Raw genomic sequence first — 9,389 nt, forward strand, 5'->3', positions numbered from 1 at the left:
GCTGGGGGAAAAAAGGATTTGCCAGTAATGTCAAAAAACCTACAACACCTGATGGTGCCATGTGGTCTCCCATCCAAGTACTAACCAGGCCCAACACTGCTAAACTGTCAAGATAAGACGACATTGGGCCTATCCAGTCTGGTATGGCTGTAGATGAAGGGCAGGCCCATTTTTGCCCTCTTAAATTTCTATCTACAAGTAATCTACTGAAAAAGTTTCCAAACTGTATTGTTTGAGAAAAAAATAATTTGTTATTAATATAAAAATAACTACAGGGCCTGGTATTAGCAGGTGGTCTCAACTAAGACTACTAACCAGGCACAACACTGTTTAGCTGCCAAAAGCAGATGGAATTGGGCCTAAGCAGTGTGGTAAAGATTTAGATGAGGGATATTGTCTCTTTTTGACCTCGTCAACTTCTCTCCAAAGAAAAAAAATCCATTTTGAATAGCTGGGGAAAAAAAGGCATTTGCCAGTAATGTCAAAATACCAGCAACACCTGGTGTTCCCATGTGGTCTCCCATTCAAGTGATACCCAAGACCAACAATGCTTAGCTGCCAAGACCAGGCGAGAATGGGCCTGTCCAGTCTGTTATTGCTATAGGTGAAAGACAGAGCCATTTTTGCCCTCTTAAATTTCTATCTACTAGTAATCTACTGAAAAACTTCCCAAACTGTATTGTTGGGGGAAAAAGCATGTGTTAGTAATATAAAAAGAACTACAGGGCCTGGTATTAGCAGTTGGTCTCTATTAAGACTACTAACCAGGCACAACACTATTTAGCTGCCAAAAGCAGATGGAATTGGGCCAAAGCAGTGTGGTAAAGATTTAGATGAGGATATTGTGTCTTTTTGACCTCTTCCACTTCTCTCTACTAGTAATCCAAAGCAATAATTTCAAATTTGAATTGCTGGGGGGAAAAATAGCATTTGAGAGTAATCTCAAAAAAACTGCAACAGCTTGTGTTTCCATGTGGTCGCACATCCAAGTACTAACCAGACCCAGCAATGCTTAGCTGCAAAGATCAGACGAGATGGGGCCTATCCAGGCTGGTAGGGATGTAGGTCACGAACAAATCCTTTTTTTCCCCTCTTAATAGATGAGGGATATTGTGTCTTTTTGACCTCTTCCACTTCTCTCTACTAGTAATCCAAAGCAAACATTTCCAATTTGAATAGCTAGGGGAAAAAAGCATTTGCCTAGTAATGTCAAAATACCTACAAGACCTGATGGTCCCATGTGGTCTCCCATCCAAGTACTAACCAGGCCCAACACTGCTTAGCTGTCAAGATCAGGCCTATCCACTGTACTATGGCCGTAGGCTAAGAATACTCCCTTTTTTGCCCTCTTATACTACGATCTACAAGTAATCAACTGAAAAAGTTTCCAAACTGTATTGTTGAAGAAAAATAAATATGTGTTAGTAATGTAAAAAGACCTACAGGATATGATATTAGCAGGTGGTCTCATCTAAAACTACTAACCAGGCACAACACTGTTTCGGTGCCAAAAGCAGATGGAATTGGGCATAAGCAGTGTTGTAAAGATTTAGATGAGGGATATTGTGTCTTTTTGACCTCTTCCACTTCTCTCTACTAGTAATCCAAAGCAAAAATTTCCAATTTGAACAGCTGGGGAAAGAATAGCATTTGAGAGTAATGTCAAAATACCTGCAACAACTGGTGTTCCCATGTGGTCTCCCATCCATGTACTAACCAGGTCCAACACTGCTTAGATGCAAAGATCAGACGAGATTGGGCCTATGAAGTCTGGTATGGCTGCAAATGAAGGACAGGACAATTTTTGCCCTCTTAAATTTCTATCTACAAGTAATCTACAGAAAAAGTTTCCAAACTGTATTGTTGGAGACAAAAAATCATGTGTTAGTAATATAAAAAGAACTACAGGGCCTGGTATTAGCAGTTGGTCTCTATTAAGACTACTAACCAGGCACAACACTATTTAGCTGCCAAAAGCAGATGGAATTGGGCCAAAGCAGTGTGGTAAAGATTTAGATGAGGGTATTGTGTCTTTTTGACCTCTTCCACTTCTCTCTACTAGTAATCCAAAGAAAAAAAAATCCATTTTGAATAGCTGGGGAAAAAAGGCATTTGCCAGTAATGTCAAAATACCCGCAACAGCTGGTGTTCCCATGTGGTCTCCCATTCAAGTGTTATCCAAGGCCAACACTGCTTAGCTGCCAATATAAGACGAGAATGGGCCTATCCAGTCTGGTATTGCTGTAGATGAAGGACAGGGCCATTTTTGCCCTCTTAAATTTCTATCTACAAGTAATCTACTGAAAAAGTTTCCAAACTGTATTGTTGGAGAAAAAATCATGTGTTGGAAATATAAAAAGACCTACAGGACCTGGTATTAGCATGTGGTCTCAACCAAAACTACTAACCAGGCACAACAAAGTTTCCAAACTGTATTGTTCGAGAAAAAAATCATTTGTTAGTAATAAAAATATAACTACAGGGCCTGGTATTAGCATGTGGTCTCAACTAAGACTACTAACCAGGCACAACACTGTTTAGCTGCCAAAAGCAGATGGAATTGTGCCTAAGCAGTGTGGTAAAGATTTAGATGAGGGATATTGTGTCTTTTAGACCTCTTCCACTTATCTCTACTAGTAATCCAAAGCAAAAATTTCCAATTTGAATAGCTGGGGGAAAGAAAGCATTTGCCATAATGTCAAAATACCTACAACACCTGAAGGTCCCATGCGGTCTCCCATCCAAGTACTAACCAGGCCCAACACTGCTTAGCTGTCAAGATCAGATGAGATTGATACTATCCAGTGTAGTATGGCTGTACGTGAAGAATAATCCCTTTTTTGCCCTCTTATACTACAATCTACAAGTAATCTACTGAAAAAGTTTCCAAACTGTATTGTTGGAGAAAAAAAAAATGTGTTAGTCATGTAAAAAGACTTACAGGATCTGGTATTAGCAGGTCGTCTTAACTAAAACATACTTTCCACGCACAACACTGTTTAGCTGCTAAAAGCAGATGGAATTGGGCCTAAGCAGTGTGGTAAAGAGTTAGATGAGGGATATTGTGTCTTTTTGACCTCTTCCACTTCTCTGTACTAGTAATCCAAAGCAAAAATTTCCAATTTGAACAGCTGGGGAAAAATTTACATTTGAGAGTAATGTCAAAACACCTGCAACACCTGGTGTTCCCATGTGGTCTCCCATACGAGTACTAACAAGACCCAACAATGCTTAGCTGCCAAGATCAGACGAGATTGGGCCGATCCTGTCTGGTATGGCTGTAGATGAAGGACAAGCCCCTTTTTGCCCTCTTAAATTTCTCTCTACAAGTAATCTACTGAAAAAGTTTCCAAACTGTATTGTTGGAGAAAAAAAAATACATGTGTTGGTAATATAAAAAGACCTACAGGACCTGGTATTAGCAGGTGTTCTCAACTAAAACTACTAACCAGGGACAACACTGTTTAGCTGCCAAAAGCAGATGGAGTTGGGCCTAAGCAGTGTGGTAAAGATTTAGATGAGGGATATTGTGTCTTTTCGACCTAATCCACTTCTCTCTACTAGTAATCCAAAGCAAAAATTTCCTATTTGAAAAGCTGGGAAAAAAAGCATTTGCCATAATGTCAAAATACAGACAACACCTGGTGTTTCCATATGGTCTCCAATACGAGTACTTACCAGGTCCAACACTGCTTAGCTGCCAAGGTCAGTCCTATCCAGTGTGGTATGGCTGTGGGTGATGGATTAACCCTTTTTGCCCTCTTATACTAATATCTACAAGTGATCTACTGAAAAAGTTTCCAAACTGTATTGTTGGAGAAAAATAAATAAAGTGTTAGTAACATAAACAGACCTACAGGACCTGGTATTAGCAGCTGGTCTCAACTAAAACTACTAACCAGGCACAACACTGGACTTCCGTTTCCAGCATCCTAGAGTGAGCAGCTCCTCCATACTGCTCCAATACCCGCTGGATCCCAGTACACCCGCAAGCTGTCTGCACAACGCAGAACTCGCTCAAGATCCCCACGGCAGTGTCCTGCAAGCATGAACAAATTTCTGGGACCCCCTGCAGTTTTAAAATCCTCTCCTAAGACGCCGCAGCTGCCACAACAGGAGCGCCAGGAGAAGCGATGGGGAGAGCACAGTATGGCGCCAGAGACAGACAACGCCCTAGGCACCCCGGCAGCCAAGAAACCCATTACTGAACATGATTCAGACTCGGACTCCACTACAAATGCTGCAGGTACTTTAGCCATATCGTATGCTGAATTGGTGACTGCGATTAAGGAGACAATGACACTTTTGCTCCAAAAGGCAGTAACTGATATAACTAATACAGGGTTTATAAAAAAATCAATTTTTTGAATAATTAGTGGGTGCGCCTGATTATACTTATTTAAGTATCATCTTTTTCTCTTTTAAACTCCTGAAAATAGTTAGTTAGTTGCATTTGGAGCTCTCTATACCTGCCTGTCTGACACTTTTTCATTCTCGAGACATATGCAGTCACTTCTCCCCTTAGGACAGCTTTCGCTGTTTGCCAATAGAGGATGGGTTTTTCTAGTCTACACTCTGCATTCTCAATGGTATATTGAGACCACACTTTTTGTAATAAATCACACATGCCTCAAGATTGCGAAATGTAGGAGGGGAACCTCCATTGTGTTTGTAGTCTTTCCTTACTCTGTAAAGCAATGGTAATAGTTATTAGACCATGATCTGACAATAATGGTGGGTATATAGTGGATGAGGTAAGTATGGGTAAGATTCTGCTATAAGAATATAGTCTATCCTGGTCCAGGTTTTATGGGTCAGAGACAAGCAGGTAAAGTCCCTTTCTAAAGGATTTAGACTTCTCCAGCTATCGATCAGATTTATAGACTGTATTAGATACGGGAGTGGCCTTGGGTGCTTTGGAAGAGGGGAGCGATCCATTAAAGGATAGGATATTAAATTAAGATCTCCACATATTATCAATGAGCTCAGGTCATACGTATGTAGTTTGGCCTATAACTGAACAAAAAATGATTTTTTTATATTGTGTGGGTGCATACACACTACATATAGTTATAGCTTTATTATCTATCTCCACTTGCAGTATGCCCTCCCAGCGACCAACATCCAGCAGACGCAAGTATTCCCTGAGGTGGATATTTCCGGTATAGGGGCAGGGGTTCTTGCTTTGTGTGGTTCTAGTCATATTGGTCTATTCATAACTGTGTTCTATGTTAATGCTACCTGTATATATACAGTATGTACATAGTGTTGTTATGGTTTACATGTTTGATTTAGTCTTTATGTAATAAAGGTGCCGTTGTACCTTGCGTGCTTTGCTGTGTGATCCGAGAACCGAGTGGCCCCGGGACGCCGTGCACAGCTGTAAATGCTGCCTTTCTCAAGGCGGAAATTACACGAGGCAAAGTTAATTGCACATATGAGCCTGGGGTCTTCACACAAATTATTTAGTAAAATAATTGCGGAAAGAATTAACCCTATACTAGCTAATATTATACATAAAAATCAGACAGGCTTCGTGACAGGACGCCACTCAGTGGCAAATGTATGTCGAGTTTTGGCTGCTGTTCAAGAGGCCGGAGTCTCCTCCGCGTCGGCGTCGGAGCCAAACATGGTCTTGACGCTCGACGCGGAGAAGGCCTTTGATATGGTCTTATGGCCACATCTTTTTAAAACACTAGCTAACTTTGGTTTCCCCCCTACCTATATCTTCAGTGGCCTATATCTTCAGTGGCCTGTAATGGAGTACTTTCTGCACCCTTTAGACTTGGGAGAGGTACCCGACAGGGCTGCCCCCTCTCCCCCCTTTTGTTTATTATCACCATAGAATCACTCGCAATAGCGATTCACAACTCTTCTGAGATAAAGGGCATTACAATAAATACTGAAGAACTTAAAATATTTCTGTTCGCAGACGATACTTAGGGCCTTTTTTTTGGTTGGTGCGGTCCGTCCCGAATTCTTTCGGAGCTGACCGAACGCCACGCTGTGCGGACATTGGGGTTTATTCTAGTTCATTCTTTCTGACAAAATCCTTCTTAGATGGACAAAACCATGTGCACTGCAGGGGGGCAGATGTAACATGTGCAGAGAGAATTAGATTTGGGTGAGTTATTTTGTTTCTGTGCAGGGAAAATACTGACTGCATGATTTTACACTGCAATATAGATCTCACTTTGAAGAAAAACCCCACCCAAATTTAATTCTCTCTGCACAAGTTACATCTGCCCCACCCGCAGTGCACATGGTTTTGTCCATCTAAGAAGGATTTTGTCAGAAAGAATGAACTAGAATAACCCCCATTGTAAGAACAAACGCCCACAGGTCCTCCGCATTCGGACGGACTCACTCTCAAAGAAGAGGGTGTGTTTTCGGACAACAACCAAACCTTGCGTGTGCCGTGGCAACACAAAGATTCTGCATGGTCTAACAGCATCAGAACGGACGGGAAGCTGCCCGTACGCACCGATGCGGGGTATATCCGCAAAAGTCACCACTGTTATCTGAACTCATACAGTACATCTGCCACATGACACACTTATGCAATTAGGCAACCTCATGAAAAATGGATTGTTTGTAATTGTAATCAATTAATTCCTAATTGATACTTAAACTCATTACTACCACTTCACATTGACCCTTACATCATGTGAAGTGCTATTCATTCATTGTTACTCCTTTACCTATGTGTTATGTATGCATATTATATAATAATTGCACGTCAAATGCAATAACCTTCAATGTGCTAATTATTACTAACACATACTAAAGCAAACTTACCAACAGTTATAAACACAGTGTGTGTGTATTTTGTTTTTTGGATAATGTTATTTGGTCTATAATTATATTACATTTGTGTCTTGCAAGGATGTGCACACTACAATAATATACAGTATTTACCTTTTGCAAGTGAAAAATATCTATATATAGAAATATATATACATATATATATATATATGTGTTCAATGAATGAAGATGCGGCGACTGATTGCTCAAAAACAGTATATACTGAGTGTGCTGGTCTGCACTTGTTAAAAAAACAATAAAAAGTTATCTAATTGCAGTGGACCTAGAACACGGTATAAAGTTCACTATGGATATGATAAAAAATAATTTATGTCAACAGTTACGTATAAAAAGTAAAAGCATTTATTGGACAAAGTTGAAAAAATTGGTACCTGGACTGAGGACTCACAGGTGGCGCCACACATTCATTGTTTACATATATATCTATCTATATATATATAGATAGATAGATATATATGACACACATGTACGTACATACATACATGCATACATACCACATGAGAAGCCTTTTTAAAACACTAGCTAACTTTGGTTTCCCCCCTACCTTTATTAAAATAATTCAGACACTATATTCAAACCCTGTATCTTCAGTGGCCTGTAATGGAGTACTTTCTGCACCCTTTAGACTTGGGAGAGGTACCTGACAGGGCTGCCCCCTCTCCCCCCTTTTGTTTATTATCACCATAGAATCACTCGCAATAGCGATTCGCAACTCTTCTGAGATAAAGGGCATTACAATAAATACTGAAGAACTGAAAATATTTCTGTTCGCAGACGATACTTAGGGCCTTTTTTTTGGTTGGTGCGGTCCGTCCCGAATTCTTTCGGAGCTGACCGAACGCCACGCTGTGCGGACATTGTAAGAACAAACGCCCACAGGTCCTCCGCATTCGGACGGACTCACTCTCAAAGAAGAGGGTGTGTTTTCGGACAACAACCAAACCGTGCGTGTGCCGTGGCAACACAAAGATTCTGCATGGTCTAACAGCATCAGAACGGACGGGAAGCTGCCCGTACGCACCGATGCGGGGTATATCCGCAAAAGTCACCACTGTTATCTGAACTCATACATCTGCCACATGACACACTTATGCAATTAGGCAACCTCATGAAAAATGGATTGTTTGTAATTGTAATCCATTAATTTCTAATTGATACTTAAACTCATTACTACCACTTCACATTGACCCTTACATCATGTGAAGTGCTATTCATTCATTGTTACTCCTTTACCTATGTGTTATGTATGCATATTATATAATAATTGCACGTCAAATGCAATAACCTTCAATGTGCTAATTATTACTAACACATACTAAAGCAAACTTACCAACAGTTATAAACACAGTGTGTGTGTATTTTGTTTTTTGGATAATGTTATTTGGTCTACAATTATATTACATTTGTGTCTTGCAAGGATGTGCACACTACAATAATATACAGTATTTACCTTTTGCAAGTGAAAAATATCTATATATAGAAATAACAAAGATATTGCGAGCGGCACTCAGAGACTGGATACACGAAGTAACACTGCAAATATGTGTTTAATGCAAACTTCAACGTTTCGGGGCGCTGGTCCCCTTCGTCAGGATAAACACAAGGTGTCACACACAAGATATTTATAGAAAAGACTTACCCCCCTTCTAATCACTGCTGCCCCTCCTGCTGCTCTGGTTCACCTGGCAGTGCAGCACGATGTCCATTCCCCCGTACTGCAGTTTCCTGTTTCCGGAGGAAACGTGTCATCCTCTCCCTGCCGGTCGCCGTACTCACCAACCTGACATTGCCAGTACCTCGGCAAGTGAAACCGATGACGTCGGAGCAGGACCTACACCCTTAACATCACAGATGACCCCTTTAGGGGTAAAGACCCGGGCAGGCCAGCAGGCCCGGGGAAGAGGCCGAAGCGCACCCGTCGTGGCGGGCAGAGGTGGAGGCAGGAAAGGAGCAAAGCCTCCCAAGGGGAAATAAGCGTAATATTTAATTTATCCTCAAAGCCACTCACACCCACTGAACATGAGGTCCTAAGCAAAGGACTCTCCTTTATCCCCACACAGCAGGTGGATGAGTTTCAGTGGGCAATCGACACATACAAACTACAGAGGGGCCTGAAGATCAAGGAACACTTTTCCAAAAACCCTCCGACCAAGCAAGGAGAAGAACTGCCACCCAGGATACAAAAACTGGGTCCCAAATCATGCTTTGACCCAATTTCCAATAATGCCTCGATCAAAACCTACCACCGACTGGTGGAAAAAGAGGGACATCCACCCTACCCTAAGACTCACCATAATTTTACGTACCAGCAAAACCAAGCCCTGAAAGACCTGAGCAAAAGGCAGGACATTATTATACGGGGAGCCGACAAGGGCGGCTCCATCGTCATACAGGACACCGCTGACTATGTAGAGGAATGTCACCGTCTCCTAGGGGATGAGTCGACATATGAGAAATTCAGTGGGGACCCCACGGATGGGTACCAGAAGTCACTGGCGACTATATTGCAGGAGGCCGTCAAGGACGGTGTAATATCACCCACGATTCACAATAAATTGTACACT

General features: G+C 41.5%; 2 pseudogenes; both read right to left on the minus strand.

Moving 5' to 3' along the window:
• Nucleotides 1-1,668: 1,668 nt before the first annotated feature.
• Nucleotides 1,669-1,787, minus strand: LOC146046563 (5S ribosomal RNA; annotated as a pseudogene).
• Nucleotides 1,788-2,704: 917 nt separating this feature from the next.
• On the minus strand, nucleotides 2,705-2,823 carry LOC146046464 (5S ribosomal RNA; annotated as a pseudogene).
• Between the last annotated feature and the right edge of the window lie 6,566 nt (nucleotides 2,824-9,389).

This window comes from Crinia signifera, chromosome 11 (assembly GCF_055691185.1).
Source record: "Crinia signifera chromosome 11, ASM5569118v1, whole genome shotgun sequence".
In the NCBI taxonomy this organism is placed as follows: Eukaryota; Metazoa; Chordata; class Amphibia; order Anura; family Myobatrachidae; genus Crinia; species Crinia signifera.